The 11,525-nt window shown below is 54.3% G+C and overlaps 1 protein-coding gene across 1 annotated transcript in view; it reads right to left on the bottom strand.

Annotated features, from left to right (window-relative positions):
• GABRG3 (gamma-aminobutyric acid type A receptor subunit gamma3) overlaps positions 1–11,525 on the bottom strand; it is a 313,039-nt gene that overhangs the window by 166,270 nt on the left and 135,244 nt on the right. The window lies entirely within an intron of this gene.

The raw sequence follows: 11,525 nt of genomic DNA, 5'->3' as shown, positions 1-11,525 counted from the left end.
CCCCTGCCGCTGCTGCTGCTGGAGTTGTGGGTAACACGTGTGTGCGAGCAAACAGCCCAGCAGAACACGGGACGCAGAGATCTCGGCCTGACCACTGCAGCGGTGTACCCCAGCTCAGCTCCCACTTCATGAACCTGCACACACACACGGTGGAGGCCGCCTCCCACAGCTCCAGGGCCAGGGAGCTCGGCTCAGGGGAAACGTGCGTGTAAATTATCTTTGACTTGCACCCCTCGACCGCGGTCACACCATGCAGGCACCCACCAGCTCCCACGAGACTGGGAGAGGGGCAGGAGAGGGACTACGCGCAGCAAACCCATCCCAGGCTAGAAATGGCCTTGTCTGTGAACTTGCAGGGTGTCACCGCCATGGCCACCCATGCTGGACTGGTCTTTGCAGCCACTCCTGCCCCAGCGACTGCACACCATGGTGTGCGCCCTGCAGCTCCCGCCTGAGACATGGCTGCCCTCCGCTCTCCCGTCCGAGTTGTGCAGAGGCGTGGAGTCACGGGGGTCAGGTACAAGGGAAGCCGCTTTCCATACCTGACGCAGAGCCCGGCACAGAGGGTCCAGGGAGGAATTATTACATTAAACACTAAGTTCTTACAAATGCGCTGAGCTGTGGGATTTCCACTTTAAAGAGAGAGAGGGTGCGGAGGCTGTTTGGGGCTGCTTTCAGAAACTACAGCCTTCATCCCTGGGGAAGAGGGTGCCAGGAAACGGAAAGTCACAAGACGCAGGACAGAGGAGCCCAGCCAGCGCTCACACAGGATGGCCCAGGTGCTCCGGCACGCGTGAGGGCGGCCCCAACACGGGCAGTGCCGCGGCAGCCAGTGCTCCGCGAGGATGACCCCGGGAGGGTCCTCGGTCCTGCCTGCGGCCCACTGGAGACACGGAGACACGTGCCCACGACCCAGGGCAGGCCGAGGCTACAAGTGGACTTGGCACCGAGACCCTGTGCAGGGCCTGCCTCTCTGTCTCTGTCTGCTTCTCTTGCTAATGGAGAAATCGACACACTTCTAAGAAATGCTCCGACAAGCAACTACACGTTCTCCTGATAGATTTTAAAAAAAAAGATAGAAAGGCCCAGAAAATAAGATAAAATGGAAATTATAGTCAAATACAATAAACAAAATTTTTAAATTCTCTGGTGGGCTCCAGAGTGGAGTGGAGATACCAGACAACAGACTATATAATTGAGGATTATACCTAATCTAAGCGCAGAGAGGAGGAGACAGTACCCTTAATCAATCAATAAACACACAGTCTCAGGGAAACACACAGGGGGTACAGAAGGCTTAGCTTTCTTATCATCAGAGTCTCGGGAGAAGAGAGAGTGCACTGAACATGTATGGGGAGGAATGATGTCCAAAACCTTTAACACTTGGTGAGAGATACGCGCCTGCAGATTCGAGAGCCTGAAAAAAATCCCAAATAGGATACACTCAAAGAACTCCATCGTCATAAAAGAAAAACAAGTAAATAACTGTGAGCTGAATGGATAGCCTGGAGGAGCCCTCGGAGGTGGTTACGGAGGATCGCTGTATAGAATAAGCACGCTGACACACGCTAAGATCGCCTGACCGGTACAGCCACGACGTGTGAGCGGGGTTTGCCCACAGGACAGGAGGACAGCCTTCGGGGCCTTACCTGCACCGTGTTCTTCTCCACGCTTTGCACTGGCTTTTACAACAACTGGGAGCATATGTTCATGCATTGCTCTTGAAGCTCAAATGTTTGTTTTAATTTCTTTTTAAGTAAACCGAAGAGGAAAATAAGGCATGCTTCAATTGTCAAAAAAACAAACACCCCCCCACACACACACACACTTGACCAGTTTTTTAGGGGTTCACAGCCATGTGGATCACCTCTTCGCCGCCTGCAAAATGACACTGTGTTAATGAAACGTGCAGTGTGGTGGAGAGTCGTCTGTCTGAACCCCCCGCCTGGCTTCCCTTCGGCTCCCCCTTCCTGGGCATGCCACTCAGTCACCGGCTGGCTGGTTGGCATAAACACTAAGTTCTTACAAATGCGCTGAGCTGTGGGATTTCCACTTTAAAGAGAGAGAGGGTGCGGAGGCTGTTTGGGGCTGCTTTCAGAAACTACAGCCTTCATCCCTGGGGAAGAGGGTGCCAGGAAACGGAAAGTCACAAGACGCAGGACAGAGGAGCCCAGCCAGCGCTCACACAGGATGGCCCAGGTGCTCCGGCACGCGTGAGGGCGGCCCCAACACGGGCAGTGCCGCGGCAGCCAGTGCTCCGCGAGGATGACCCCGGGAGGGTCCTCGGTCCTGCCTGCGGCCCACTGGAGACACGGAGACACGTGCCCACGACCCAGGGCAGGCCGAGGCTACAAGTGGACTTGGCACCGAGACCCTGTGCAGGGCCTGCCTCTCTGTCTCTGTCTGCTTCTCTTGCTAATGGAGAAATCGACACACTTCTAAGAAATGCTCCGACAAGCAACTACACGTTCTCCTGATAGATTTTAAAAAAAAAGATAGAAAGGCCCAGAAAATAAGATAAAATGGAAATTATAGTCAAATACAATAAACAAAATTTTTAAATTCTCTGGTGGGCTCCAGAGTGGAGTGGAGATACCAGACAACAGACTATATAATTGAGGATTATACCTAATCTAAGCGCAGAGAGGAGGAGACAGTACCCTTAATCAATCAATAAACACACAGTCTCAGGGAAACACACAGGGGGTACAGAAGGCTTAGCTTTCTTATCATCAGAGTCTCGGGAGAAGAGAGAGTGCACTGAACATGTATGGGGAGGAATGATGTCCAAAACCTTTAACACTTGGTGAGAGATACGCGCCTGCAGATTCGAGAGCCTGAAAAAAATCCCAAATAGGATACACTCAAAGAACTCCATCGTCATAAAAGAAAAACAAGTAAATAACTGTGAGCTGAATGGATAGCCTGGAGGAGCCCTCGGAGGTGGTTACGGAGGATCGCTGTATAGAATAAGCACGCTGACACACGCTAAGATCGCCTGACCGGTACAGCCACGACGTGTGAGCGGGGTTTGCCCACAGGACAGGAGGACAGCCTTCGGGGCCTTACCTGCACCGTGTTCTTCTCCACGCTTTGCACTGGCTTTTACAACAACTGGGAGCATATGTTCATGCATTGCTCTTGAAGCTCAAATGTTTGTTTTAATTTCTTTTTAAGTAAACCGAAGAGGAAAATAAGGCATGCTTCAATTGTCAAAAAAACAAACACCCCCCCACACACACACACACTTGACCAGTTTTTTAGGGGTTCACAGCCATGTGGATCACCTCTTCGCCGCCTGCAAAATGACACTGTGTTAATGAAACGTGCAGTGTGGTGGAGAGTCGTCTGTCTGAACCCCCCGCCTGGCTTCCCTTCGGCTCCCCCTTCCTGGGCATGCCACTCAGTCACCGGCTGGCTGGTTGGCAAGTCATCTTCTCTCGGCCGGCAGCTACAGGAGCGCTGCACAGCAAAACCTAGTGTTTTGTTTTGTTTTGTTTCCTCCTTCGCAGTCTCTGGCCCCAGGAGAGTAACAGAACTTTTTATATCCCATTTGATCAGATCCCTATTAGGAAGAAAATGGAGCGTGTTCGGCATCCGCTGAAAACTCCAGCTGATCATTTCCCTGACTGTCAGTGGGAAAAAATAGCTTCTGTAAAACCGGTATTTCACAAAGCAGAAACCAAGAATGGAGAGAAAACCACCACCGAAGGCTCTGCTCTCTTAGAGGGACTGATCACTCTTCACTGGGAACTAACAATCGATGCGGAAAGCAGTTTCATTTTCTGGCCGTGGCCTGCACTGTCCGACTTCACCTCCCCCGGGCAATGGTCATCGCCTTCGGAGGGGGACCGGCTGGTTTCAGTCTCCGTCAGCCATGCCTTGGGCTACTGAGCGCACCTCCTGTCCTGCCCGGGGGGCTCTTCTCCCAACAGCTGCAGACTGAGCCCCCACACAGCTCATCCAATGGCCCTGGGCTTCAGATCCCTTTCGGCGACAGCGGGCAGAGGGTTTGCACGCACCAGCCTCTCGGTTACAGACCCCTCCTGTCTTCTCGCAGGTCCACCCTGGGAAGCAGAAATCCCGGGACACTCCAAGCCTAAGGTCACCAGCTTTCGTGTGGTGATCCAGACTCAAAGTACGGGCTGTCGGGTCCTGGGGACATGTCCTTAGTCATCATTTGTGAAAAGTAAGAGCCCAGTAAGACCGGTCCCGTCTGGGGATGTGACTGCTAGCGACTGGAGGGCCAGGATAATGCCCCACGTCCCTGGCCCACGGTGGGGAGCACGTCTTGGAGGTCTCAGGTTCTCTGCCTCCTGGCAGCAGTCTGCATTCCAGCTCGAGGCTTGGGCGAGGAGAGGGCTGGGGGGTCTGCGTCGGGGCCGTCCGAGGGCCCGTGCCCGGAGCTGATGCACCCCCGCCTGGGAATCGCACTCTCCTGCCTCCGCTCATTCGGGTGTCCGCTCATTCAGTGTCGCAGCCTTCTGCTCCCTACGGCCTCTCGCAGGCCACCTCCCCATCCAGGTGTGGCCAGCTGCCTGTTATGGCAGGAAGCGAGGCAGCTGGCGTGGCCGTGGTGTGGGGACTCGGTGTGGCTTCTCGGGCAGAACCGGCCGAGAACTATCACTGCACGTCTGGGACACTGTGGCAGGGAGAACAAGCGGGGTGTCTTCACCGTGACCTCGTGAACTGCACGTGAACAGGACTCTGTTTCCAAGGAAGAAAAGAGAACACAGCAGAGATGGCAACAAGGAGGGGTCAGACGGAACTGAGGTTCCAGTTGCCGGCAGGGCGAAGGGCGTGTGATCTCGCTCTCTGTACAAATTTGCCGAGGTGTGCACACGAGAGCGACGGAGAAAGCCAGAGGGGACAGTACAAAGCACCTTCGTGGTGGGGGGTCACGCCGTAACCCCAGCTCCTCCGTCTCTCCCCTGCACACATGTGCCCCACGTGTTTCTCGAGCTGCTGGTCCGGGATTCGAACCGCAGAGTTGGCCATGTGGGATCCAGCTGCCATTAAAAACTATGCCACAGGCTGCCCGATGAACTCTCTTAAAATTAAATACATTTTAAAAGGAACAGGTTTAAAATAACTTAGCAGTCAAAGTTGACTCCACAAGTATGCTTTTGCCTGTTACTCTTGGAGCGCGCCTGCTGTAAGCCAGAGAAGTCCCTGCACCCCGCGTGACGCCCTGGGCCTTTGCAACGCGAGGTCGCGCAGAGTTGATGCTGAGCCTGTTACGGCCGCCTGGAGAGGCTGCGTGGACTGCTGGGGCAGGGGCCACGGCTCTCTCCTTCCACTGCAGCGGCAGAGGTGAGCTAGAGGCGTTCAAAGCAACAGCTCAGTTCTTCACACAGAGGTCGAAAGCACCGTGAGGGGCGAGGCTCACAGCTGTCCTTCAGGGCCATCGTGAGGGACGTCCGCCCCAGGCCCGTCTGCCGGGCTTTCTGCTTCGGCTTTGTTTGGCGTCTTGTCGGGAACACACCCCCAGAGGCACTGTCTCTGTGTCTCAGCACAGGCCGGTTTTAATTAGAGACAGTGCAGGGCAGTGGTCAGGGCAGACGATCATTCCTGCATTTTCCGGTATTTCCGTTGCGAGTCAGACAGCCTGATGGACTAAGGTCTAAAAGCCGACAGAGGTAGCTTCAAAACAAACGTGTGTCAGGGGACGGCCCACGCCACTTGGCTCAGGTGTGGACGAAGGCCGGGGCGTCTGAGGCCCAGCTGCCCAGAAACACCAACCACATGGCCATGGGTCAGCAATGGCAGTGACAGTGGGAGGAGTCCTGGCAGTTCCACATAGCAGGGAAGGCGGGACCCACCTCAGCCAAGGCCAGAGCCCGGGGCTAGAGAGATGGCCAAGTTTCTTGGAGTAGAAGGGGTACCAGGAAGCATATCCCTGGGGATCAGGCAACAGTGAAATCTGCCAGCCCAGGGAGGCCCCATGGGAGGCTGGGAACTCAGGGCTAGAGGCTGGGCCTTTGCCCTGCCTGTTTGTTGTTGTTGTTTTTTAAAGAGGTTTTTTGCCTTAGGGTGTGTGTTTGTGCTGGAGAGAGAGAGAGAGAGAGAGAGAGAGAGACAGTGAGAGAGAAAGTGAGAAATCACCCCCCAGGGGGATGGCCACATAGCAACCCCTTCTCCTCCTGGGATTTTTTTTTTTTTTGAGAGGTTTTTACTATAGGGTGCATGTGCTCGCCAGAGAGAGAGAGAGACAGAGAGACAGAAAGCGAGAAATCACCCCCAGGGGGGATGGCCACGCCACAATCCCTTCTCCTCCATTCTCCTCTCGGGATCTTGGGCACGCACGCACACGTGCCCGGTATGAGTTTAAGCCACCGGGTCCAGGACTTGAACCACGGTCGACTACGTGGGAGTCCAGCGACATATCCCTTACGCTAACTGCTGGTCCCGTCCTGGGATTCTTTTCTTTTTAAGACAGATTTTTGTAATAGGTGCATGTGCTTCCTTGAGAGACAGAGACAGACAGAGAGACAGAAAGCGAGAAATCACCCCCAGGGGGAATGGCCACTCCACAATCCCTTCTCCTCCAGTCTCCCATCAGGATTCTGGGCACGCACATATGCCTGGTGTGAGTTTGAAGCCGCGGAGTCCAGGACTCAAACTGCGGTCAACTACGTAGGAGACCAGCCATGTAACCATTACGACACTTGCTGGTCCCGTCCTCCTGGGATCTTGGGCATGCATGTGCACACGCCTGGAGTGAGTGTCAAGCTACTGGGTCCAGGACTCGAACTGCAGTCGGCCATGCGGGTCCAGTGACACATCAGTATGCCACTTACTGACCCCCGACTGTTTTTTTTTTTTTCAACGTTGTTTGTCTCCTGGCTCTGAACAATAAGGTTCTGGAAACTCTGACATGCTAACAACGATCCCCACCCATAGGTGCCAGATGGCATTTTTTAAACGTCACTCCCCAACAAGGAATTCGGAGCTCCTTAAAGAAGGAACCAGCCCCAGGACTTGGGGAAGAAAATGGATGAGGGGCCGGGACCTGTGTCCCCGATGGCCGCTAGGGGCACCCAGGAGCCAGACACCAATTTCCAGGGACCTTCCATTCTGCATCGGAGAATCAGAGAGTGAGAGAAACTGCGTGACATGGACTCGCATGGAAGGGTCTGTGAGTGTGTGATGGCGCCCGAGTACGAGAGGGAGAGAGGCACCAGGCACCCTGAAGGAGACGAGGCCACCCCCGCTCTGCGGGTCGGCAGGTAAGGGGGTAAGGGGACGTCTCGGCGCCTTCCTCCCCTCCCTGTGCTGTGGTCTCTCTGGGGACCGGCTCTTACTAAGGAGGGAGAGCTGCTCTGTGCCCAAGGACCTGAGCTCCTGGGAGAGAAATGGCCCGAGACGAAAGACTATGGGAGGGAGGCGGAACGAGGGACGCCACCCCGAGAAAGGAAGCACGCGGCCTCTTCGGTAAGTCACAGCCGACACCAGGGATAGTCGGAGGACGGCTGGGTGTCGCCGACATGGCCGGGCGTGCATGGCGCGGGAGGCCGCCGTTTTGCTGGCGTGAGTGTGACCACAGCGCTGCCGGTTTCTCAGGCCCCGTCTCCGTGACCCATCCTCAAGGACGGAGAAGCAGACGACGAGAAGCCTGGCTCTGCACCAACAGGGCCCACCATCGGGGATGACAAGTGGCCTGTCGCGGGGCAGTGGTACGGGGACCTGGGCCTCCTGAACACACCAGGCACACACCGGCGCCTGCAAGCCCGGCCAGCCGAGCCTGGCGTGAGCAGGAGGCAGCAGCACAGAGCGAGGACGGGGACAGGAGGAGCGCGGCCGCAGCACGGAGGTCCTGGGGGCCGCTTCCTTCCAGCTCCCTCTCTCGTGGAAGGAATAAGTAAGTGCATTTAAGACAGAGCAGAAGTATGATGAAACCTTGAGAATTATTGACTTGAGCGATAGGTATACATGGACTTGTGTGTGTTTGAACACCTCATAAATGCAATTTTTAAAAACACATATTATCATAGGGAAAAACATCCTTACATACAGAAGTTTATAGTCAACTACTAGAAAAAAGTAAACTCTTAAAAGTATTTGGGAGCAAGGAAAGCCACTGAGACTCTTGCATCAGCAGGCGAGCCAGTGGGTGGAGGCGAAACGCTGGATCTCACACGGTTGGCTGCGCGGTTGGGCCCGGACTGGCAGACTGAAAATCGTGCCGGGTGCATGTGCGTGCAAGCCTGAAATGCTGCGGAGAACGGGGGAAGAGACCGTGCTGCACCATCCCCTCTGGGAGGTGACTGCTCATCCCATCTCTGGAAATGCACAGAACCTACAGAAAGCAGAGAACAGGGGCTGGCAGGTAGCGTGGTGGTCAAGGGCACTGGACCTTATTTAACAAAGAAATCTCCAGTTAGACTCTGTCGGCAAAGCCAGGCCAGCACTCTCCAGGTGGCTAGACTCCCTAGCCAGGGAGAGCCTGTGGGTCGCGCCAAGTACGCACCCCGGTGGGGTGCGGGCAGTCCTCTGCTGTGCTGCTAATGGGCCCTGAAGGCACCCTGCATTCTCTGCATCGGTGGAGGGGAACCCATCTAGGACACTCAGAAGTGAAACAGGCAGGTAGAGTGCAGCCAGGAGGAAGCCGTGCATGTCAGCTCTCTCGATCCAGCAAATGATTCCAGACTTTTAGAATGGGGTGTTAAGATGCCCTGTCGGGGAAGATGAGCCAAACCATTTGATGGGGTGCTGCTCAACTAACCCCAGGGCGAGCTGTGTAAACAGCAGTGTTTCCTGAGGCGTATTCGCAGGTGGAGGCGTGGACATCTGCCCACCCAGACGACGCTAGGATGCAAATTACTGCTGGCAGCCTGACAGAGAGCTTGACTGCACGGTGCAAGCAGCGCGGCCAGAGCAGCGGCCCGGCTTTCCCAGAAGTGCCAACAAATTTGGAGGCCACAGTTGTTGGCCTGTGAGGAACAAGCCCTCTCCTTAAGGGTCCAGAGATCTGGATTACAAAGCTGTCTGCAGAGCGGAGGCCCTTCCTGAGGTCAGAGCACCAGGGACATCCCACATCCCCGGGAAGCAGGGAGGTGCCTGCCCCATACACTGGGTGCGGGTGAGGGCGGCAGGTGCATGTACTAACCACAGGGAGATGACGCTGCAGGGGTGACCGTCCAGGCCCACCTGAGTCGCAGAGAGAGGCAGAGGGGATACAGCAGTGACTTTGGGCCTGTGGGGACGGACGGGTCATGAGTGTCAGAGAGAAGCCGAACTTGTGACAGTGCAGGGTAGTGAGTAGTGAGGAAGGACCTATCCTCACTGTCGAGCAAACGGATCTGAGCTGTGGGTTTTAAGGTGGGCAGGGCAGAGGCCGTCCCTGTGCAATCCAGTCCCAGTCTCAGAGCAACCAGGAACCAAGAAAGCCACCATGTGGCACTCACACTGAGAGTCGAGGACTCTTCTGGGCCTTCACGACGGCAACTCCAGGGACCAGAATCTCCACTCCCGGTGCCGATGCTCTCCCGCCCACCAGCCTGTCACTCAGTGGTCACGGCCCTCGCACATGGTGCTCTGCACACGGGATGCTAGGACCCCTTTTACACACTCCCACTGGGCACCGGGTGACAATGTCTGGCTTGAGGGGATGCTGGACATATGGGTTTTGGGCGACTTAAAACCTAGTTAACATATCTAAGAATCCGAGGGAGTCTTCTTTAAAAAGTCCGTGTGTATTACGAAAAAAACTAAGCATGGATTTAAAACATGTTTGCAACAAAACAAACTTTTCCTTTTTTCTTAAATCTTGCCAAAGGGTGTGTACCTTGCTGGAGAGAGAGAGAGAGAGAGAGAGAGAGAGAGAGAGAGAGAGAGAGATCACCCCTGGGGGGTAGCCACACCGCAGTCTACACTACAGTCCCTTCCCCACCTTCCTGTCTGTATTTTGGGCACGCGTCATGGGTTCGATGTGGTTGTCAAGCTACCAGGCCCAGGACTTGAACTGTGCAGCTGGCCACGTGGCACCCAGCCACCTTAACCATCATGCCACTGTCTGGCTCAAAGCTTTTTTGTAATTGCATTTTCCCTGGAGCTTTCTGAAGACCTCTCATGCACACACACTGGGCAGTCAGGCACAAATGGCCCGGTAGAGGGCGGGGGATCATTGATTTCTTTTCTTGATTTTGCTAGTTGTTGGGATTCTCTCTCTCCACATATGGTGCACATGTACACACACATACACACATTCTGGGGGTAAAAGTGACGGCCTGGCATACCCCTAGGGTGCTGTGGCAGGCATGGTGGCTGGACTAAAACCTCACATACTGCCCTTCCCACCATTCCTGGCTTTTACACTTGATCTTCATTTCACGTTAGAAGACAGGCTGCGTGATTTGAAATGTGATGCAGACACTCACAGCCATGATTTGCTTCTTCATTTGCATTCTGCAGCTTAACGTGCCACCACTTCTACCAAAAATACAGACTCTATCTTAGGAGAAATGAAACCCACCCGGCCATCCTGCTGGGCAGGGTCCCCTCTTCTCCCTCCCTGCTCCCCCAGCCCCAGCCGCCCCGCGCCCTGCCTGTCAGCTGACGAGCCCTGAGTCGGCTATGGAGCAGGCTCTGAGAGCCCAATCTGGAAGGGACGGACTTGAAAGGAGTAATTACATATTTTCAATTTGAAAATTGCTTGAGATGAGAGATTCAAAATCTATTTGGGGACGCGTAAATAATACACTGGTAATTGGCACACTTTGGCGTCAGCCTTCCTATTTCAGCCCTCAGAACAACTAAGAAAAATGCTAACAAAATGAAAATGAGCCCCTATTTCCCACACACGCCTTATCTGTCACACTCTACATGATTGGCGAAATGTAGCTGTACCGCGGGTTTTCACGGCCATCAAGCACCCCAGCACGTCCGGCTGACACTGGACGTAAGAGCCGGGACACCAGGTCCGTTCACACTCGGGGGTGCCGACACTTCTGCTGGCCTGCCACTGGGCTCTCCGTGCTACCTAGCTTTCCTCCTTGTATTCTTTTCCATCTTCTTCTGAATCAATCGAGGGAGTTTTAGTATTCCTTTGTATCTCCTCTATTGGCTTTTAAACTTTACCTCTCTGTGTTATTTACTTAGTTTGCTAAAGGGCACCTGCACTCACCAGAGAGAGACAGACAGACAGACAGAAAGAGGGAAACTTAGAAATCATCTCCCAAAGGAGATGGCCATGCTACAATCAGTACCTACTCTAAGTGAATATGCTACTTACATATGTATCCTTTAGTGTATCAGTACCTACTCTAAGTGAATATGCTACTTACATATGTATCCTTTAGTGTATCAATACCTACTGTAGATGAATATGCTACTTACATGTTGGAATGCCTGTGGGAAGAGTCTGTTACTTGTCTTCTGCTACTGTGAGCACACATGCTATTTCCATGCACGTTTTAAACCCCACATACTGTTCGACATGGCCAAGGGAGAGATCAGAACTGAGACAAAGCCTTCTGCGTCTCCCCACAGATCTGCCTTCCGAGCGCCTCGCCCCCCCCCCCTCC

Source organism: Tupaia chinensis, unplaced genomic scaffold (genome assembly GCF_000334495.1).
Source record: "Tupaia chinensis unplaced genomic scaffold, TupChi_1.0 Scaffold144682_1, whole genome shotgun sequence".
NCBI classification, from domain to species: domain Eukaryota; kingdom Metazoa; phylum Chordata; class Mammalia; order Scandentia; family Tupaiidae; genus Tupaia; species Tupaia belangeri.
The sequence above is the reverse complement of the archived record's forward strand: the minus strand, read 5'-3'. Positions and strand labels throughout refer to the sequence as shown.